This window comes from Theropithecus gelada, chromosome 1 (genome assembly GCF_003255815.1).
Source record: "Theropithecus gelada isolate Dixy chromosome 1, Tgel_1.0, whole genome shotgun sequence".
NCBI lineage: Eukaryota > Metazoa > Chordata > Mammalia > Primates > Cercopithecidae > Theropithecus > Theropithecus gelada.
The window spans coordinates 215,076,788-215,098,963 of NC_037668.1; the positions used below are offsets into that span (position 1 = coordinate 215,076,788).

The window sequence follows — 22,176 nt, forward strand, 5'->3', positions numbered from 1 at the left end:
GTGGTGGAAAGTGAAGGGAGTCTCAATACCAGTGACAGGAACAAAAGTCCCAGCTCCCTACTTGGCCTCTCTGACATCATCCTAGTGAGAGTGCTGGGGATCCCCATTATAGATTGTGAAGGTAGAAGTCTAGCCTCCCCACTCAGCCTTTGCTGATATGGGTGGGAGTGATGCTACAGTTTTTTCTGTGGTGTTTGGATGGAGTAAAGTGGTTATTATCTAAAAGTTTCTGTCTTTCTATGCTGCCCTTTTTCCAGGGCTTTGACTAGAGAGACCAGGCTTTTGCTGGGGACTTGTCTTGTCTGTGCCCATTGGCATTGCTGGGTTGTTGGTTTCTACTACTCCAAATCTGGGATATGAGTGGAAAAAAACACAGGGAACTCATTAGCATGTTATTCCTCATGTCCTGAGTCCCTAGCTAATCTGCCTTCTTCTCTTCTCCTTTCATGGCCTTCTTACATTTGTTTTATGCAATACATAGAGTTTTTAATTATAATTAGAGGATCTAATAGGGAAAGCTATGCCTACTCCATCTTCTTGGAAATGAGAGTCTGTCTTAGATATTTTACACTTACTCATTTAATTCTCACAATAACCTTTTAAAGTGGAATTATTAAGGTCTCGATTTTACATTTGAGGAAACTGAGTTACAGAGAAGTTAAGTAGCTTCTCTATGGTGACATGCTAATAGTAGCAAAGCCAGGTTTCAAACCCAAGAAGTCAAGATCCAGAGTCAGTGCTTTTGAAGAGTATATTCGAACTGTTTTCAAATAAGAAATGTTCATAACGAAGCTCCTCATTTGTCTTGGTTGGTCTCTCCCAGCAGGGCCGGACTCCTGATTTTTGTACAATAGTTGAGAGTGCCCTCTGTGGAACATAGTCCTCAGGTTACATGCCCCACCTTTTCCCCACTTCTTACCCACAAGTATATACACCTAGTTTTGAAGGTGCAGGGTTATAAGCATAACAATGATCAATTGTGATCAATCACATCCCATATTTGTGAAAGTCCATCATAAGTGCTCATAATAACCTCAAAATGAGAGCCGTGAACGTAGTCACAGTCCCTGTGTGTATTGATCAGATCCTTTTGAATTCAACACCTTTTAACTTCTGCCAACTTCTTGCTGCATTATCTACAAGGGAATCATTCTTTCAAGGGATCTTCTTTAAGTCACTTCCATTCTCTCAGCCTTTAGCCCAAGTCACCTCCATCGCTTTCAATAAAACTTCACCGATTCTGTAATGTTCTGCTACACCAGAAGTCACAGAAGCATTGAGTGGAAAGAGCCTCTAGGGACCATATTGCTGGTGATAAGAGAACTAAGTGACTTGGACAATGTTACACTGCTTCTTCGTGATAAACCTGAGACTAGAATACTACTACATATGACATCCTACACACTGACTCCCTTCGTCAGCTCTGATAAAGGCATGAGAGATTCTTTCTTGTTCTTACATATACGTGCCACTTCCATTCCTTCCATCTAAACCTAATTCAGAAACACTGCTAAGAATTCCCACCTTAAAAAAAAAAAAGTGGGGATGGCGGAAGAGAAGGAAGTGAACGGCGGTGTCATCCCATCAACAAGCCTGACTGCACAAACTATCTGCCTGTTCCATAACAAAGAGATTAGATCCAACCTACCTCACCAGGAGTCAGTCTGATTTAACCTCGAACTCCTCCTTCTCCTTTCCATCTGTCCCAAACTAGGGTTTTTCTCTCAGGTCTTTTGGACTTTCTGAACAAGTGCCAGCACCCTGTGGCTTGCTGCTGCCAGCCCAACTCTAGTAATTTTCCAGAAGTCTCTGGTTATGCCACATTGCTCAAGGAAGAGGAATACCATTAAAGTGACTTCACAGTCCCATAAACATGCCACTTGCAGCCCTCTTATTCTATCCGGTGGCCTACACCACATACTACCATCAATAAGGGACATCTAGATTTCAGGGTCAAATCCCTGCAAAGACTCCGTCTGAACTTACTTTTGTGAAAGCCTGCACAAGAAATAATCGGTCCTTAAAGCTCAAAGTACAACAGGCTGCAATATTTAAAAAGCCCATGGACACTGACAAATATAGACATCACAAAATTATTCTAAATAGATCAATGCTGAGAAAAGTCATGATGTGTCAGGGATCCCAGCTCCCAAGGTAGAGTCTCTGCCCTTTAACATAATGAATTTCAGTAAAAGTAGAAACCATTTCTGAGGGCATAATTGACAAGTGGCAATGAGGTCATCAGTAGAGTTTATGACATTTAAATCCCTTTGATATGGTTTGGCTGTGTCTTCACCCAAATCTCGTCTTGAATTGTAGCTCCCATAATTCCCATGTGTTGTAGGAGGGACCCAGTGGGAGGTAACTGAACATGGGGGTGGGTCTTTCCTGTGCTGTTCCTGTGATAGTGAATGAGTCTCACGAGATACGATGGTTTTATAAAGCAGGGTTCCCCTACACAAGCTCTCTCTTGCCTGCTGTCATTTAAGACATGACTTTACTCCTCCTTTGCCTTCTGCCACGATTGTGAGGCCTCCCCAGGCATGTGGAACTGTGAGTCAATTAAGCCTCTTTCCTTTATAAATTACCCACCCTCGGGTATGTCTTCATTAGCATTGAGAACAGAATAACATGCCCTGGCTCTGCTTTTCCTGGTTTTACTTTTTTGTAACCCATAAGCTGTCCTGCCTCGTGTAATGGTCTTAGGCAAAGGAAGACCTCTCTGGTTATCCGATACCTACTTCACACACACACATTCACACACACACACACACACACACACACGACAGAGGGACTTCTAAGTAAATATCATATATATTATGAGGAATCAAGATCTTGCCCTTTTCTAAAGCAAATAACTGTCAGGCTTGGGCAAATGTGGTCGCCATATTTTCTAATGAAAAAAAAAATATGACACTGGAAAAATTATTGAAAATGGAGGTATACATTATAACTTCCTTTACTTTTGCTCGCTGAAAGATAACCTTGGGCTCTCCAGCAAAGTAGTTTTCCCATCTGGACTACGTGGGGATCAGAGAGAAGATGCTTTTTCTTTCAAGGTGTCCTAGAAAGTTGGGGACACCTTGTAGCAAATCGATTAACATTTTATTTGATATAGAACCTTATGACAAATAGTGAGAATTTCCACAACGCAAAAATTGTGAAGTTTTGGCGATGCAGAAGAAATGAACATTGGCAGATCATATGTTTCACGTGGCCAAGAACTTGATGTTTCATCAGCCATGAGGTTGGTAGTGTCTCTATTTTACGCATGTGAAGCGTGGGCTAAGTGAGGTAAAGCAAGTTGCCTGAGATCACATGGCTTGTGATGAGAAGGTTCAGGATTCGACTCCAGGTTTGTGCTACTCCAAAGCTTCTGTTCTTTCTCACGTATCTAGTTCAGGCTCCTTCATCTCTGAGTGGGTGTGGAGACCAAGTGTGCCTGTTACTGTTCCTCAGAGAAGGCTTTCTGGAGGACATGAGTAGTCTGAATTGTTCAGCAAGTCCTTCAGCTTCCATCCAAATCTGATAAATGTGCTGACGTATGGGGCGCTGTTACTATACAACATGGTGAGTAAAGGGAATCTTCTCTCTGATCCCCAGACACCTCAGATGGGAAAAGCTGCTTTGCTGCAGAGCCCAAGGCTATCTGTCTGGAAGCAAAAGTAAGGGAGGCCACAAGGTCTGCTCCCATTTTCAAACTGAGGGCGCCTAACAATTGCAATCCTGTAAAGAAATAAATTCATTTCTGGAAAGTTGAAAATAGTCTTCATTGTGCCCTGCCCAAAGCCTCTGGTCAAGAAATTGAGGACTTGCAGAATAGGACTCCTCCTCAAACTCAAGCTCTTGTGTTCCACATTCGATGACAGATTCTGGCCACAGAAATGTTCCCTACCTGCTCCAGCAGGAACTAAGCCTTCCTGGAACACAACTATCACAAGGATCCCTCCCAGTGACCACATTTTCTGACATCTAGCCCAAACCAAAACAACTTGCCTGCTCAGTGATTAAACCCATTCAGTCTCTGCAAATGCCCAGGCCATTTGTTACTGCTCTTGCTGTTTTGGTTGTACAAGACTTAAAATGCAAAGTAAGTCATGATACTAACCTTTGCCTCCAGTAAGGAATGCTCTTCTCGGAGCAGCCCCCATACCTGGGACAATGCAAGTCAGCCCTTCAATGAGATGCTTAGCACACAAACCTTCTGTGGTCCAGCTCCTGCCTCTCCATCACGCCTCAGCGTCTAACACTCTCTCTTCTTCAGTCAATTCAAACTATTTGTAGGTCCCTAAGCACATTTTCCCCTCTTTCTGCCCTGCAGACCTTCTTTATCTAGCAAATGCCCACTCATTCTTCATATTTAGTCCAATTATGCAGTCATCTGGGAAACTCCCCTTGATCCGCAAGCTTGATTTAGTGGTCTTCCCTTTGTGTTCCCTGAATAGCATGTCCACGCTTCTCTGATAGTGCTCACCACAGTTTATAGTAACAGCTGATGTACCTACTTGTGTCCCCCCAACCAAAAATCAGGTTCTACATACCTTGAGGAAGTTTTCTCATTCAATTTTGTATGAGAATTTGTGGAACTTCCAATTCTATAACACAGTTGTTAAATAAATGCTTAACGAAAAGGTACACCTGATTCACTCACCAAACAAATATTTACAAAGCAACTACAAGGTGTATTTAGAAAGCACATGAGTTCCTGAGCACTGACCCTAAGTTGAAGAAACCATCCTCACCTCAATCTCTTGGGCGCATGAGAGGTCTCCTCACAGACTCTCAAACAATTGGTGCTTGAAGAGAGGTAGGAAGTGGTATGAGGGAAGATGGAGGGAGAGCATGACTGCCTGCTGCTACCTGAGTGAGAAGAGGAAAGATGGAGGTGAGGACAAGCAGAACCACATGGCCCCCAGCATCACCTGGTGCACCCATGTGGGGAGAAGAAAGTGTTGGTTCTATCACTCATTCTAGCTTAGAGTGAATCTTCTGTTGTAAACTTTCTTATCACTCTAAGAGAGAGATCATCAGAATTGCTGCAAAGGCTAAAGCAATACTACACGTTCTATCTCAGTATTTTTATGTTCTGGTTAGTGGTATATGTGCATGCAAATCTCCCTTTAAATTCAAATGTCACATTAGAAAGTAGAGTTTATATGTATAGGTGTTTGCAAATGAGAAGTTTGTAATTTAGGGAGTACATATGTAATAGTGTCTCACAGAATTGCTATAGGCAAGATGATCGGGAGGAAAACCAGCAGCAGCTGATGCCAAAATGTGTGATTCAGATGATTTAGAAATTAAGTGACATTCCAAAGAACATGTGCATATTTCCTTCAGACATAGTCTACTAGCTAACAGATTGAATTTTTTAAATATATGAATAACTTTTCTGACAAAAGCTTACCAAAATACAGCAATGACTTAGAAACTCAGCATGGTTGTATGTGATCCATATAACTCTCCCATCACCACTGTCTCAGAGTATGAAATAAAAGTCATTTGTTTCATTTTTATTTATGTTAAGTAGAAAGGAAATTGTGTCCTGTTCTCATTTCAAGTTAGGTTGCTTCTTGATTAAATAACAGAATGAACTCACCTAGAATAATAAACAGTCTTCTCAATTGCACAGTAACTGAACACTCTAGCATAAATTAACGAAGCAGGGAGATCAGGTGGAAGTATAGCTGAAAGACTTTAAAATTGTCTTTGCATGGGTTTGGATATCAGTTTTGTCACTCTGTAGCCATGTAAGTTTGGACAAATTACATAAACTCTCCAAATCTCAATTTTCTCAACTGTGAAATGGCGAGACAAATTTCAAACTTGTCATTTACAAACACCTGTAAATACGAACTCTACTTTTAAATATGGCATTACAACTTACAAGATTTGTATGTATGAACGCAATTAACCATGATACAATGGCAGCATAAAATGCACCAGTAAAATGTCAGGCACAAAGCCTACTGCAGAGTGAACACTCCCATTTTGTTTCCATGTGCCCCACCTCTTTTCCTGATTTAAAGAATTGCTACTGGGCAAATGATAAGAGAAACAAGACACTTTCCTGTCCTTAAGGAACTTAGACTGGTAAAGAGGATAAAATAAACACAGGCTAAGCCAGGCAGGATATACATTTTGAGAGCAGAATAAATCCAGGTGATATAAGAACACAAGGGAGGAAGATCATGTGCCAAGTTCCCCGAGGACATCAGGATCAGCCTCATGAAGAGACTATTTTAAACGGGTCTCACAGAATTGGTAGGGACTTGTCAATGTGTGGTTTTTATTTCCTAAGTAAGACTCCCAGTTAAAATACATATGTAAACACAGGAAAAGAGAGAAGTTAAGGCAGATGATACTCTGGTTTAAAAATCCTAAAAGGAATTTTCACTGGTCACCAACTTTTAGAGCTACATTGAGGATGACAACTAGGGTGGAAAACAGTATATTGTACAAATACACTACTAATATAAAATGGGGCAATGCTGCCTACTAAAGTGAAGGTAGGGGCAAGCCTTATCTTTCCCTTTCTGGCTCAAAGAATTCCAAACCTTTTTTTTTTTTTTTTTTTTAAGATGGAATTTTGCTCTTGTCACCCAGGCTGGAGTGCGGTGACGCGATCTTGGCTCACTGCAACCTCCGCATCCTGGGTTCAAGCGATTCTCCTGTCTCAGCCACCCAAGTAGCTGGGACTACAGGTGCCTGCCATGACGTCCGGCTTTTTGTTTTTTTTGTAGAGACAGGGTTTTGCCATATTGGGCAGGCTGATCTCGAACTCCTGACCTCAGGTGATCTGCCCACCTCGGCCTCCCAAAGTGCTGGGATTACAGGCGTGAGCCACCACATGTGGCCAGAATTCACAACATTTTAACCAAAGCACTAGGAGCTTTCCATCTGTAGTACAATCACCAAACAAGCCAGAAACTGTGTCACGGCCTCTTTAATCCATACTATTCCTTCTACAGAGGCTAATTCCCAAAAATAAAAAGAGAGGACTCAAAGGGGATCATTTAGGAAATAAACTACTCCTGGGAAAGGGACACAGTTTCAACAAGCAATAGGGCAGCTTGTGTAGTGTAGTGGGCTTTGGAGAAGAACCCTGGTAGCAGTGGAGACTGGGAGTTGCGGTTGTCACGTACTTAGTCATTTAGTCAACCAGACAGACAAATAGTTGGGATAAAAGAGGATCCCATGAATCCAAAAGAAGAGTACAGAACACAGAGCTTAGGCTGTTCACAGCACCACCTCCTGGGAAAACACTGTGAGCACTCAGGTTAACAGTGGGTAGATCCATGCACAGCCATTTACTCTACTATGGCCAAGCAGCCTAATCTGTCATGAACATTCCTTTTCCCCCCCAAAAATAAAGAGGAAATAAAGAGAAGGAAGAAAGGGAGGGAAGAAGGAAACCATGAGTCTTAAAAAGATAGCACAGAAACAATTATTCTAGAGGAAAAGCATAGCTCTTTAAAATTATTTACAACACAAACCAGAAGAGTTCAAATAAATTACAATGCATTCATATATTCTGCAGATGTTCACTCATGTTCTCAAACACCATTAAATACATCAGCAAATTCATAGACTGTAGTATGAAGTGAAAAGAGCTGGGTGCAAAACCTGTATATATCAACTTTACAAAACTTTGCACACGTGGTGCATATAAAGTCATGAAAAGCCTAACAACATTTCCGTCAACGATGGACTGCAGATATGACAATGGTTTCGTGAGATTATAATGGAGCTGAAAATTTCCTGTTGCCTAGCATCATTGTAGTTGTCATAATGTTGTAGCACAATGCATTACTCATTGTGGTAAACAAACACACTAAGCTGCTAGTTGCACAAAAGTGTAGCACATACAATTACATACAGTACATAATACTTAATAATGATAATGACTATGTTACTGGTTTATGTATTTACCATACTATACTTTTTATCATTATTTAGAGTGTATTTTCACTTATGTAAGTAGAAGTATATAGTAAGTTAATTATAAGACAGCTTCAGGAAGGTCCTTCAGGGGGTATTCCAGAAGAAGGCATTGTTGTCATAGGAGATGACAGCTCCATGCATATTACTGCCTCTGAAGACCTTCCAGTGGGAGAAGATGTAGAGGTGGAAACAGTGATATGGATGATCTGGACCCTGTGTAGGCTGAGGCTAAGGCTGCATTTGTGTCTTAGTTTTTAATAAAAAAAAGTTTTTAAAGTAAAAAAAAATTAAAGCACAAAAAGGCTTATAGAATAAGAACATAAAAAAGAAAATATTTTTGTAAAGAAGAGTCAAAAAAGTTAAAAAATTTAAAAATGCTCATCATCATTGGTCATTAGAGAAATGCACATCAAAACCACAATAAGATACCATCTCATGCCAGTTAGAATGGCGATCATGAAAAAGTCTGGAAACAACAGATGCTGGTAAGGCTGTGAGAAATAGGAATGCGTTTACACTGTTGGTGGGAGTGTAAATTAGTTCAACCATTGTGAAAGACAGTGTGGTGATTCCTCAAGGATCTAGAATCAGAAATATCATTTGACCCAGCAATCCCATTGCTGGATATATACCTAGAGGATTATAAAGCGTTCTACTATAAAGACACATGCACATGTATGTTTATTGCAGCACTATTTACCATAGCAAACACTTGGAACTAACCCAAATGCCCATCAATGATAGACCGGATATAGAAAATGTGGCACATACACACCATGGAATACTATGCAGCCATTAAAAAAGGATGAGTTCATGTCCTTTGCTGGGACATGGATGAAGCTGGAAACCATCATTCTCAGCAAACTAACACAGGAACAGAAAACCAAACACCACATGTTCTCACTCATAGGTAGGAGTTGAACAATGAAAACACATGGGCACAGGGAGGGGAACATCACACACTGGGGCCTGTCAGGGGTTGGAGGCAAGGGGAGGGAGAGCATTAAGACAAATACCTAATGCATGTGGGGCTTAAGACCTAGACAGTGGGTTGATAGGTGCAGCAAACCACTACGGCACATGTATACCTATGTAACAAACCTGCACGTTCTGCACATGTATCCCAGAACTTAAAGTAAACTAAAAAATAAAATAAAATAATTTTTAAAATGTAAAAGTCAAAAGCTATAGTAAGCTAAGGTTAATTTATTATTGAAGAAAAGGAAATTTAAAAAATAAATGTAGTATCCCCTAAGTGCAAGGGTTTATAAAGTCTACCGTAGGGTACAGTAATGTCCTAGACCTTCACATTCACTCACTACTCACTCACTGACTCACCCAGAGCAACTCCCAGGCCTGCAAGCTCCATTCGTGGTAAGTGCCCTATATGGGTGTACCACTTTTTTTCCTCTTCTATACCATATTTTTACTGTACATTTTCTATGTTTGGACACACAAACACTTACCATGCTGTTCCAATTGCCTACCATAATCAAGAGAGCAATATGCTTACAGGTTTGTAGGCTAGGAGCAGGTTACACCATACAGTTCAGGTGTGCAGGAGGCTACACCATCTAGGTTTGTGTACGTACACACTATGGTGTTAGTCAACTAAAGAAACAAATAGTGGGGAGAGAAGAGAAACCGCCTATAGGTGCACTTCTCAGAACATATTCTAGTTTTCAGCAATATGTGACTATAAATCAGTAAAAATAAACGGAGGTGAAATAACAGTTCTCCTGAGTGATGAGATTATGTAAGAATTTTAGTTCCTTCTTACTATTTTTCTATTTTCTTCCAATCTTTCTGTGAAGTTACTTTCATAATTTAATTTTTATGTTTTCTTAAAAATAGATGTTTACAAATATACAGCTATTAATAATGGAGGCTGAGGGTAAGAGCCTTCAAAGCAAAGGGGAAATGTCCCAAGAGATGAGTCGGTAAGAAAATGTGGGCCGTGTCTTAAAGGCATGGGAGAACTGGGATGTGTGAGAGCAAAGAAAGGGCCTTGAACGCCATATTTAGGGGCAGAGATTTTCTTTGAATTAGAAAGGGCTGTTTTTGGAGCTTTCTTTCTAGAGATTATTCTGGCAAATAGCATCTAAAATTAAATGGATTAGAGGTGAGCGGCTATTGTGATAGTCCAAGTGTCAAGCAGTGTCAGCCTGACCATGTGGTCTCAGTGACAAAAGAGAGGATATGGTAGATGTGAGTGTTGAGTACAAGACTCAACCAATGGTTGGGTATAAACTGCCTGGGAGAGGACAGGACTGAAGAAGGCCTTAAAGGCTTGATTCTGGGTGATGAATCAGAGATCAGTGTTAGTCACAAAAGTTGGGGGAAGAATATGTGCAGCTTATTTTGAACACGTTGACTTTAAAGTGTCCACGGAGTATCTTGAGAGGATTCTGAGAATTTGCAACTTAAAGGAGAAGCGTGGCCTGGCAGTATGGATTTGGGAATTATCTGCACAGACAGGAGATCTGGTCAGGTAATAAAAGAGGAAACCAGGAGAGGAAGAGCAGGAGAGGGAAGAGGAGGAAGAGAAGGAAGAAGGGACGCACATAAGACAGAAAGAGAAGATAGGAGAAGATACCGGAGGACCACACTACAGAAGAGAAGTAGCTGCTGACACAGCCAGAAGCAGCAAACAGAAAGAGGAGTGCATATTTCAACACTGCAGACTAGGAACCAAACACCAACAAGAGAGTCACCCTCAATGTGAAATGTTGTGCAAAGTTCAAAGAGGCTGCACACTGACAGGTGGCTACTGGAAATAGTGATTAGGCGCTCAAGTGACATAAAAGAATTTTAAGTAAAAAATAAGAAATAAAATCAACCTGTCCAATGGCATTGGAATAGACATTTTCCTGTGGGAACTGCCATTTTAAAACACATCTGGAGTCCAATAGCCTAAGCGTCAAGTCATTTCTCCTTTGTCCAGATGGACGGGAGACGTTCATCTCTTGAGTGCTAACAGTTTGAGGCCGTCACCACAGCAACCAACAGAGCAACTGTTGTACTTTAACTCTGCCCGGCACTAACTACGTTCCAGTCTGTGGCCTGCATGGAAATGAAGTTGTTCTTTCAGACACTGCTGTGTGGGACTCAGTCTGGCTGCAGGTGCCTGCAAGCACTGTCTGATTTGAGATATTTTCTATAATTACTGGAATGATGAAATCTGTCATGCGGTAAGGTAGCAGGCAGGAGAGACAAATTCATTCCTAGCTTCCTGAATTAAAAATAAATAGTTATCAAGTCCAACTGAATTTGTATTAATTAGCTGGGGTTTTTTTTTAAGTCACAATTTTAGCAGCTCCTTTATCAAACTGACTCTTCCTTAATATTAAAGAGGAAACTTTTCACACCTAAAATATTCCTGCAAAGACAAACCTGCTAGGTCTTGTTCATGTCCCTGTTGACCCCTAACTATATCTTATTTATTCGTCTCATCCATTGCCTCATGCCTTTCCAATGTGAACTCCATACAGAAAGTGATTTTTGTGCATGCAATAGACTGCTGTATCCCCAGAACTTAAGTCAATGTCTGGCCCATAGAATGGGCTCAATGAATGCTTGTGGAATGAATTCATGGAAGAATGGATGGAAAGAAAATACACATTACGAGAATAAATCCTCAGAAGGCTAGCAGCACCATTACAGAACCGGGTGAAGGTGAGTAGACTGAATATGAAGAAGGTACGATGAGTGCCCCACCTATGTGGGGGGGAAGATGTGAATTGCTGTAATGAGATATAATTAATAATATAATTAATTGTCTGTCTTTATATGAAGCTTGGATGCAGCTTTGATTCTTCAGCATTATTGTGGGGGGTGGGGAGGGGCAAATCCACAATAAACTCTGTGATCCTACAAATTTCATTTCAGAAATTTAGAAATTTATTAAGCAAATAAGACAGGCCATGTCACCAGGGGAGCAGCACCAGGTAAAAACCCAGCAGTGCAATTGGCCAATGCTCAGTAGAATGACATAACGAAGTTTGGGGTTGCCATGAGATCTACATGAAAACAATTTCAGTGCTGAACCATAGATAGCTCTTGACTTTATAAACCCTCAAGTCTCCCATTAATCCAGTCTTCAATAACTGGCTGATTAGAGGAGTTACAGTATTTTTAAAAACCCTAATTCTGAGAGCTAAGTATTCAATCCTTTTCTAAAGAAACGTATCAAAGAAAGTAAAATCAAACAACCTGCCTCAAAATGGCAGCGTGTCCCCACACTGGCTTCGGTCTGAAGGCATCTAATGATCTGGGCATCCTCTAGTATGTTGCAAAGTTTAATCACCAGTAGATCTAAACTAAATACCAGAACACAGGTATGCTTCACTAAAAATGGCAAATCAATATATTAATACTTTTTTTAAAAGTCAGTGAGAAAACTACCAAAATCATTTATAAAAGGGAACTCAAGAGGTCCAGGAAGATCTTCAAACCAAGTCTCATTCATTTCCCATTAAATCTGCTACAAGAACCTTACACTGCTCCCCTCAAAGAAAAAGTTAGTTGGACAGCAACCAGTGAGATACAAAAGAAGAATCACCAATAATGCCCAACTACAAAAACCCAGGATGGTTTTTAAAAATATGAATCCCTTGATTGAAGGTTACCAGGGAAGACAGATATTAAATAATTGCAGAAAGGATTAATTAGAAGCTAGGAGGAGACCAGTATTCCAAGCCAAAGTAGTAATCGGTGTGAAGACTTTGCTGGAGCTTGTATTATGTCTGAAAGATTGAAATAAAGTGCCTTAATCCAAATTGGGGTTTTCCTGACTGACATCTACTAGTTCTTCAGGTCCCAGTTTATATGTGACCACTTCAGGGAACCCTTCCCTACTTTATCATTTCAACTAAATCACGCCTTCTGACGCTACATTCCCTGATGGCACCTTCTACTGTTGCTTCATTGAACTCGAGAAATTTTCTGTACCCTCAGGTATGATAATAGAGATGCTTAGTCTAAATGCAAACCAAGATACAACTTTAATGAAAATTCTGGAGCCTACATAGTATACCAGAGAAGCATCTCACAATGAATCCTCCCCAAATAAGTCTTATTCATTCTATATATGTCAAGCATTAAGTAAACACTTGAGCAACGCAAGTCACAGGAGATCCATGCTGGTCATTAATCGGCAGTGGCAGTATCAGTAGAGTCAACGCTCTTTCGGCATCTCCAGGACTAAGGTCAGTGTCCAGTGTTTTTATTGTTTTTCACAATATGTTGACTATCTCAAGATAAGCTTCTAGAGAAAAAAAATACAAAAATACATGTAGCAACGTCAACTGAGCTGCGCCTGGTATGTCTGGAAACACATGTGCCATCACATAATTTAGCACCTAAAGAACAAGAGGCTGCAAAACTGCATCCCCAGGGAAGCCCAGAGCTGGCACAGTAATCTCTGTAGACATGAGGAACTCTGCTCACCCACTTTAATTTTAACACTACTGTGTACAAGCTTAAATATAGAATCAATCACAAGGAAATAATACATATTTAAGCAGACACAGGGCTAACAAATCTGAGCCAGTATAATTCTGAAAACTTTCAAGTTTCCCTTTCTCACTCTGACACTTCTAGGCTTGCTAACAGTCCTCACAATGTCCAGGAATATCCGTGTTTCCATTATTCCCTCCTGCTATCATACGCTGACCATATCTTGTGTGCCTCCTAGATGATTCACACAATTTCTTAGCTCTAAAAATACTACAGTTTTAGTGCTAGAATAAATGTAGAGAACTTAAAAGTAAAAAAAATGTTTTGAAGGTGAGATATGAAAAAGCCAACTATCTTGAACAATTCAAAAGACTTTCTTAGCAAATCTCATTTCTGAGAGCTTTGTATAGAAATTTCATCATCAGCTTTGGCTGCTATGGCAACTAGAATATTTCGGAAATGATTTGAAATGAGTATCACTACATATCCAGCATCTTTTGCAAGAAACAGAAAAGACTATGAAATCTAATCCACTGTAAATTTCAAAATATAGCGTTAGTTTTCATTTTTAAAATCTATTTATGCTTCTATTTGCAAATCAATAGATAACAACCTGGTACGATTACATATGAGCATGATGGAGGAGTCTTTCATTTTAGACCTTAAGTTGTCACATGAAAGCATCTTTTAGGTACTCTCTTCCCAGTTTTATTAGGCCTTAAAAGAAAAAAAGGCTGGGCACAGTTGCTCACGCCTGTAATCCTATCTCTTTGGGAGGTCATGGTGGGAAGACTGCTTGAGTCCAGGAGTTTGAGACCAGTCTAGGTACCTCGTTTCTACAAAAAAAAAAAAAAAAGTAACAATTCACCAGGAGTGGTGGTACACACTTGTAGTACCAGCCACTCGGTTGGCTGGGGTGGGAAGATTGCCTGAACCCAGGAGTTCAAGGTTGCAGTGAGCCATGATCACACCACTGCACTCCAACCTGGGTGACAGAGCAAGAACATGTCTCAAAAAAAAAAAAAAAAAAGACAATTTTTTGGGCAGTTTTAGGTTCACAGCAAAATTAAGTGGAACGTACAGTTTCTATATAATCCTTGTCCCCTCCCCAGCCTACCCCACTATCAACACCCTGCATCTAAGTGGCACATTTATTACAATCAACAAACCTACATTGCTACATCATAATCACCCGAAATTCATAGTTTACATTAGGGTTCACTCTTGGTGTTGTATATTCTATGGGTTTAGACAAACTTATAATGAGATATATCCACCACTAGGGTATCAAAAGTCCTGTGTTCCATCTATTTATCCCTCCCACCCTCCTTAACCCTTGGCAACCACTAATCTTTTTACTATCTCCACAGTTTTGTCTTTTCCAGAATGTCAAGTAGTTGGAATCATATAGTATGTAGCCTTTTCAGATAGGCTTCTTTCACTTAGCATGCATTTAAGATTCCTCCATGTCTTTGCATAGCTTGATAGCTCGTTTCATTTTAGCACTGAATAATATTCCATCGTCTGGAGGTACCACAGTTTATCTATTCACCCACTATAAGAAATTTTGGTTGCTTCCAAGTTTTAGCAATTATTAACAAAGCTGCTATAAACATTTGTGCACAGGTATTTCTGTGGACATGTTTCCAACTCATTTGTGTTATACCAAGGATTGTAACGTCTTGACTGTATGGTAAGAGTATGTTTACTTTTGTAAGAAACTGCCAAATTTTCTTCCAAAGTGGCTGTACCATTTTGCATTTCCACCAACAATGAATGAGAGTTACTGTTGCTCTACACTCTTGCCAGCATTCAGTGTTGTCAATGTTTTGGAATTTGGCCATTCTAATGGGTATTAATGGTATTTCATTGTTACTTTAATTTGTAATTCCCTAGTGACATATATGTTGAGCACCCTTTCATATTCTTATTTGCCGAGCCTTTCCTTTTAGCCATATCTATGCCAAAGCTCAAGTCCCACTGACTCTTGTGCAACAGAATAAAAACAAGCCCTTCAATGATGAGTTAGCTGTGATTTAATCAATGAACCAGCCATGGTTTTCACATTCTACCCTGCAGAGCTACTATTTCTGGGTCACTGAAATAGCTCATAGCAAATAAATGCTAGAGCAATGAAAGCTGTGTGGAAATGTAAAGTAATGCAATGACTGGATAATTTAATACAGCATTTACACCCATGTACCTTAACTACATATATGAAAAGGCATCGAACGAGTTCTCAAATTCTCTGCTTAGGCCGTGACATTGAGGGGTTCACATAGAATCATCAGTGTTTGCTTGAAAGTTCACAAAGTAAGGAAATTTATTACTGCTTGAAGTTTTCACAGCGTGTTACCCTGAATATTTAGGGATGATGGTTAAGGGTTATGGGGGTCAAGATGAACTGGTAGGGAGAGCAGCATGTTAAGTTGTATAAGTGTTTGCTGAAGGACAATGGGGAAATGGAGTGAGAGACATTCTGAAAGTATGCTACAATTCAAAAGAACCAGCATCCTCATTAAAAATTGTGAAGTTATTAAAATAATGGCAAAGTTATTTTGGAAGTAAACTGGACAAACTGTAAATCTTGTTCCTCTTGAAACTTACCAATTTTAAGATACTTATGATAGTACAATCTCTTAAAAGTTTTCTACCACTGCACTTAAGTGTAGAAACAAGCTTATGTTGACCTTTTGAATAGAATCTAAAGCAATGTGCACTACCTTTATCAATTCTAAAAGGCATTTCCAACAGCACAGTCTTCCAAAACTATACTTTAAATGTAGTAATTAGTGCAGATGATATATCAGAAGTATCAAGTAAAGAAAAATACTATGACAGTCACAGATGTCAAATATGTTAGAAAATCATAAGCACTGTGGATCAGGAATTCTGGGCCAGAGCTGTGGGCAGAATGGGACATTAAATGGGGCCCTTATTAGGAAGTTGACATCTGAGCAAAGACTTGAAGAAAGTGAGGAAGTGATATTCATGGTTTATCTGGGGGAAAGCATTCTGAGCAGAGACAGCAGCCAGTGCAGAGGCCCTGAGGTGAGAGCAGGCCTAGCACATTGCAGGAACAGCAGGCGGGTGAGTGGAACAAAGTGAAGGGAGAGAATCAGTTGCAGGCATCTTAAAACTTTGGCTTCTACTCAGATAGGGAGCACCTTAGGAATTTTCAGTAACATAAAGTACTTACTTTGAAAAATTTTTCTTATCATACAAAATTTTAAACATGTGCAAAGTAGAGAAAAATGATAATATACTCTAGTGTAGCTATGATTCAGTCTCAAAATTACTGATTCATGGGCAATACTGTTACATTTACACTCTCTACCCCACCCTCACTCCAAATCATTTTGAAGAAATTTTCCGACATCATGTCATTTCAACCATAAGTATTTCAGTAGGGATCTCTAAAGATAGGCATTCTTTTCTTTTCTTTCTTTCTTTTTTGTTTAACACCACTGTAATACTATTATCATGTCTGGTAGGGGTTAAAGCAGCTCATACCTGCTCAGCTAAAGAGAAACAGCACATGCCACTCTTCCCACTCAGGGATCCATGACTTCATGAACGTGGCTTGAAATTAACCATGAAGGGAGTGTATACACCATGAAAATCCACAAATACTAACATCAGGGCTTTTATTTCTAGTAATAAAATTGTTAATTCTTTACTATCTGATACGGTTTGGATTTGTGTCCCTGCCCAAGGTTCATGTCAAATTGTAATCCCCAGTGTTGGAAAAGGAGGCTGGTGAGAGGTGATTGGACCATGGGGGTGGATTTCCCCCTTGCTGTTCTTGCGATAATAAGTGAGTCCTCATGAGATCCAGTTGTTTAAAAATGTGTAGCGCCTCCCACTGCTCTGTCTTCCTCCTTCTCCAGCTACCTAAGATATGCCTACTCCTCCTTCTCCTTCCGCCATGATTGTAAGTTTCCTGAGGCCTCCCTAGCCATGCTTCCTGTATAGTCTGAAGAACTGTGAGTCAATTAAACCTCTTTTTCTAGGTAAACTACCCAGTCTCAGGTAGTTCTTTATAGCACTGCAAGAATGGACTAATGCACCATCACACCACTGATTCACACGTAGAAGATTAACAATGCTTACCTAATACCATTAGATGTCTACTCTACACAATGGTCGTATTTCCTTGGTAAACCTTTTTTTTTTTCAGTTTGTATGTCTGAATAGTGATGAAAATAAAATCTACACTCTGTGACTGTTTGATATCCCTTAAATCTCTTTTAATCCATAGGATCCCCAACATCTCTCTTTTTTCTGGCATTTGTTTTTATTGTCATTAAGGGAACTGGGTTGTTTGCCCTCTGGAGTTCTTCACAGTCTGCAATTGCTAATTGGATGCCTGTGGTTTCATTTAAGACGTCCCTCTGTTTCCTATAAATTGGTCATTAGATTTAGTGGCTTGCTGAGATGCAAGATTTATTTTGGGGGATGAGACTCCTTCACAGGTGCAGGTGGTGCACGTCCATCAGAAGGAACAGTCATGCAGGTCGTGTTTCATTTTTGTAGTAATAATAGCCTACCGATGATCCTTTCAAAACAGTATTTTGCATTCTGTCACTTATTCTTCATTTACTATTTTAAATACATCTATAAGAGAAATCTATATTAATCAATCATTTGGCTAATTTACACGTTATTTAATTTATTTTTTGAGAGATGAGATTTTGCTATGTTGCCCAGTCTGGGCTCAAACTTCTGGGCTTAAGTCATTCACTATTCTCCCTGGCTCAGACTCCCGAGTAACTAAGACTACAAGCGTGTGCCTAATTTATATTTTAACAGGATCACTCCGATTGCTGTGGTAGAAAAGACTCTAGAGGCAAGTGTGCAAGTGTGGAAATGGAGAAATAATCTAGGACTGTGTTATGGCTACCCAGGAGAGCTATGGTCATGGCTAAAACCAGAGTATAACTCTGGAAGTAGGGAGAAGCAAGTAGGGAGGTCCAAGGACTGAGTTGATCACAGCCAGCAGGAATTGTGAGTGTACTGGAGTTAATAGATTTTTCTACTTGCAAGTGGCTCAGTAGGTCCCTGATGGTTAATAGGTTTTATCATAGAAGAGACAGGAATTTGGGTTCTGGGTGCTACAGCTGGGTATAAAAGCAAATCACTTAGCAGGAGGGTGAGGTAGGGGCTGGGAGTGGGTGTTGTGAAGAGAACTGATCATACATAAGAGTTTTCTGTCTTAACAAAGCTCTGAGTTATATACTTAAGCGAAATAGGCAGTTAGTTTAAAATTCCAGTTATGTACTTTTGAAAGTCAGCAGTGGACATTAATGATAGTTACTGTGCTGGCTTAAAAATAAAGAAAAAGTAAAGAAGTCTAAGAAAAAAATATATATGTGAGGTTTGAGGAAGTCATGAGATGATCATGTTAAAGACCTACTTAACACATTTTTATCAGCACTCTATTATTACCTATATTTAGGTAGTTCATAATTAAATCATAATTACTGATTGTAGTGATTATAATCTATTGTCACCCCCTTGATCTGTCAAAAAAAGCTGTTGTATTATTTAACAAACTAATTTGACAATAAACCTCAGCTAGTATATTACTTCAAGGTTTTATAATTTTCAGACCATCTGTTTTTAAATGGTACAGTTGCTTAATTTCTCTGAAGACATTTCATATTTTCTCAGGTAGATTCTTCTAGGAGTTTTTAAGTGTTTTCACTGGCTAATTTCCGTTCCCAAGTTTTTATGAAATAATTTACAAATGTATTTTCTTTTCCAGTGCTTCTAACTCCACTGACTAGTTTTCTCTAACTTACGAATAGAAAACATGTCAATGGAGAAACACATTCAGAAGAACACAAATTCTGAACTCCGTATCATATTGAATCTCAGGTTTCTAGATGGAGTTTTTTGTCATCGGTCACCCATGCCCTCGTGGGTTCAGGCATCAGCAACGCCACTGTTGCTAATGAGCATGTCAGCTTCTTAGGGAAGGGATGCAGAGAATCGGAGGAGACGTCTCCCCTGAGACACTTAGAAAAAGAAGAGCATCATCTTACAGCTGGGTGGGCCATGAAGGTTTTCCAACAAACTACTCTTCCCATCTTTTTTTTTTTTTTTTTTTTTTTCTGTAAAGGTTTTCTTATGCAGAGGGGAAAGGCGCTCAGTCCCTGGCAGCTGCTTCCCTCAGGGCGGGGCCGGGACATCGCGCAGGCTCTCTCACTTTCTCTTGGTGGGAAGTGTGCCCCTGCCCTTTTCTTGACGAATCTGAGGGCCTGTTTGTCCTGGCAGAGCTTGAGTAACTCCACAGCACACCGCTCTATGGGACAAAGCCACACACCTCTCGGGGCATGTCTTGTGCAATTTTGGTGTTTGCTGAGGCGCCCACAGCCTTGGCTGGGCCTCGGTTTCCTCACGTTCTTGGTCACCTTGTGGCCCCTGTTGAGGCCCACGGCCATGGGGTAGTGCAGGGCCGTGGCTGCTGCTCTCCGAGGGCCGCCGCAGGGGACCCACCTTCTCTTTTGTAGAAGGAAAAAGGTGTAGAATGGTGAAGAGACTTTCTCTAAAGTAGAGAGTAGCCAGTCGAAATGAATTTGGAGAGGTTTATGGGTGCTGAAGCACGGAATTCACATCAGAATAAAGAGAAAAGAGGTTAATATATTTTCCAAGAAACTATGAGTAGCTATATTCTTTCTCTCCTCTCTCTTTTTCTCACACACACACATGTCCACACACATTCACACATCCTCCCATGCACAAATACATGTCCACACAACACATGCACACACTGTTACCCTCACACACACATATACACGCATGTCCTCACACATATGCACACCCTTACACACATACCCTCACATGTACATATATACCCATGTCCACACCCTTACACACACATGCTCACATGCACGTATACACACATGTCCACACACACATGCACACACCCTTAACCCTTACACCCTCACACGCACATACACACATGTCCACACACCCATTACACATCCTCACATGCACATATGCACATGTGTCAACTCACACACATGCACAGTTACACAAACACCCTCGCATGCCCATATACACACATGTCCACACACATATGCACACACCCTTGCACACATACACATGTGTCCACACACACGTACAAACCTTTACACACACCTTCACAGGCATATATACACACATGTCCACACACATGCACACACACTTTCATGCACAAATACATGTCCACACAACACATGCACACACTCTTACACGCATGCACACACCCTTATACACATACCCTCACACACTTATGCACACATGTCCCCACACTCGTACACATACACACACACCCTTACACATCCTCACACATGAACACACACCCACCTGTGTGCACACAGATACACACACATATATCCACTCACATACAAAACCCTAGATACCTAGTTTGGAACAGAAGCGGTTAACTGGCAAAACATGTTATGTGACTGGTGTCCCAGTATTTTCTTTCAAAGCACACTAACAACCAGGTAATGCGATAGTTTGCGAAGGAGAAAGGCTGTAAAAATGAAAGAAAAGTACTGGGCAGGCAAACCAGTATTTGTTCACCTGTTGAATGTGTGTTCTTTAAATAGATTTTTATTGAAAGATTCTATTGTGTTTCCCATGGTTTAGATATTTTTCCAGCTTTGCTATAAATATGACCATAGAAAATACTCTTGTTCCTGCCCAATCTCTATTTGCAATTTAATGAATGAGTCATTTACAGAGAGGATCCTGAGACCATCCAAAATACTATGAGTGGGCCCTGAAAATGCACTCTTTCTACTCCCTCCTAATGAATTTAAGTGTTTGAAGAAAAACTTACTAAATTCATGTGCCTATTAATAGTTCCACAATGAAGAAGAATCCAATGGGAGTTCAATGTAACTAATGATCATGGCAGAGAAATAACAAATGCATATTATATTTTTAAAAATCAGGCCGTTTTAAGTGCATCAATTATCCTGGTACTTCCCAGTTAGTAAAAGCAGTGAGTAGGCCCTTTAAATATATTTATTAATTCACCGAGAGATCTCAACAAACTGTTAAAAAAAGCTTTGGGTATTCATTCAAACCAACTAAAATACATAGGTATCCTTTAGAAAATTAAAATCTAGGTAAAGAGAGGATGAAAAAAGGATACTGATTATTGATCACCCATTCTATGACAGACCTTTTATTAGGCCCTATTTATAAGTGAGGTCAAGACATGAAGGTCTCTACCACAAAATAGAAATTTGACAGGAGTAAGAGCATTGCTTCTCTGATGTATCGCCCAGCACGTGCAGTATCTGACACACAACAGATGTTCAGTCAATACTTTCGAATGAATGACTGAATGAATGGGATATCTTCCCAGAGCATCGGTTAGTCCCAGGATCCGTAGCATTCGGTGGGTGTCCTCAGCCAGTTGAAAGAGGGTATGTGTATAAGGGTGTGCACATGTGTTATGTGTGTGTAAGAGTGTGTGCATGACATGTGTGTATTTGTGCATGGAAGGGTGTGTGCATGTGTGTGGACATGTGTGTATACACACCTGTGAAGGTATGTGTGTAAAGGTTTGTACGTGTGTGGACATATGTGTAAGTGTGTAAAGGTGTGTGCATCACCTCAGGGTACAGAAATAAGAGACAATAAGGAAATATGTTTAATGAGGATTTCAGTTATATGTTGATACTCAGCTCTTCACCTCATTCCATTGACTGATTTCATTCTTATGATTTTATACTTAAAATGTCTGTGCATTTGGATGCAAACAGCCTTACC

General features: G+C 40.1%; 1 protein-coding gene across 7 annotated transcripts in view; it reads right to left on the reverse strand.

The window, feature by feature from the left end:
- RGS7 (regulator of G protein signaling 7) overlaps positions 1–22,176 on the reverse strand; it is a 577,395-nt gene that overhangs the window by 503,790 nt on the left and 51,429 nt on the right. The window lies entirely within an intron of this gene.